The sequence below is a fragment of the Triticum urartu genome, chromosome 2A, assembly GCF_056163025.1.
Source record: "Triticum urartu cultivar PI428250 chromosome 2A, HENAU_Tu73, whole genome shotgun sequence".
Taxonomy (NCBI): domain Eukaryota; kingdom Viridiplantae; phylum Streptophyta; class Magnoliopsida; order Poales; family Poaceae; genus Triticum; species Triticum urartu.
This window is the reverse complement of record NC_141874.1, coordinates 752,745,151-752,746,896: the sequence shown is the minus strand read 5'-3', so window position 1 is coordinate 752,746,896 and position 1,746 is coordinate 752,745,151.

The window sequence follows — 1,746 nt, the reverse complement described above, 5'->3', positions numbered from 1 at the left end:
CGTCGTCTTGTATCTAACAAGCTTGAGTTTGCTCAATTCGGAGCTCATATGCAGAAGCTATGGCAGTTCTGGTTTTCCGTGGAGTTTACTTGCTTTCGTGGAAGTGGCTTAAGGATGGAGCCAGTGGTAGTACCACTGGGCCGGAGCGGTAGTACCGCTTATCGCCACAAGCGGTAGTACTGCTGTCCCACAGCGGTAGTACCGCCCATGGCCATAAGCGGTAGTACGGCTCCGGTTCCGCACTGGTGCCGCCTCGATTCGAGACGTGGTTTTCTCGTGTCGGGTTCAGCGGCAGTAGGAGCGGTAGTACCGCTCATGTGCAGTAGTACCGTGGCTACCACCACCCCTAGTGCCGCTCAATGGCCCTCCTCTCTATTCCTTCTCCCTGTGCTCGTGGTAGGCGTTGTGCGCGGTCCCAGCGGTAGTACCGCCGGGCCGGAGCGGCAGTACCGCTTATCGCCACAAGCGGTAGTACCGCTGTCCCAAGCGGTAGTACCGCTACGGCCAACGGTAGTACCACTGGCTCCAGTGGTAGTGCCGCTCATACAGCTCCGCCACGCACTCTGTTTTGCTCCGCTCTCCGTGTTCTACCTCTTGGGCGGTAGTACCGCTCGTGCGCGGACTGAGCACATAACGGTTGGATTCGGGTGCTCCTATAAAAGAGGGTCTTCTTCCCCATTCAACCTTATCCTTGGAGCTCGTGTTCTTCCCCCATTGTTGACCTTCTTCGAGCTTGCTAACTCTCAATCCCTCCATGGATTCTTGCTAGTTTTTGAGGGAAAAGAGAGAGGAGATCTAGATCCATATTTCCACCAATCACTTTCTCCTATATGTGAGGGGAACCCCTTGGATCTAGATCTTGGAGTTCTTGGTGTTCTCCTTCTTGTTCTTCCTCTCATTTTCCTCCCTAGCATTAGTTGCTTCGGTGGGATTTGAGAGAGAAGGACTTGGGCACTCCGTGTGCCCTTGCCATTGCATTTTGTGCATCAGTTTGAGTTCTCCACGGCGATACGTGGAAGTTACAAGTTGAGAATCTTATTACTCTTGGGTGCTTGGTACCCTTGAGCTTGTTCCTCTTGGGTGCTTGGGCGCCCTAGACGGTTGGTGGTGTTCGGAGCTCAATCATTGTGGTGTAAAGCTCCGAGCAAGCATCGGGGTCTCCAATTGGGTTGTGGAGATCGCCCCAAGCAATTTGACGGGTACCGGTGACCGCCCCCAAGGGTTGCCAAAGTGTACGGGTTCGGTGACCGCCCCCAAGGGTTGCCATTTGTACGGGTTCGGTGACCGCCCTCAAGGGTCCCTTAGTGGAATCACGGCATCTTGCATTGTGCGAGGGCGTGAGGAGATTACGGTGGCCCTAGTGGCTTCTTAGGGAGCATTGTGCCTCCACACCGCTCCAGACGGAGATTAGCATCCGCAAGGGTGTGAACTTCCGGATACATCATCGTCTCCGCGTGCCTCGGTTATCTCTTACCTGAGCCCTTTACTTATGCACTTTACTTTGTGATAGCCATATTGTTTCTTGTCATATATCTTTCTATCACATAGTTGCTTATCTTGCTTAGCATAAGTTGTTGGTGCACATAGGTGAGCCTAGTTGTTTTAGGTTTTGTGCTTGACAAATTAACCGCTAGGTTTATTCTGCATTTGTTCAAGCCTAAACCGTAATTATTTTAAAACGCCTATTCACCCCCCTCTAGGCGACATCCACGATCTTTCAAAGTGTTTAGTAGCAAAGTAATATGA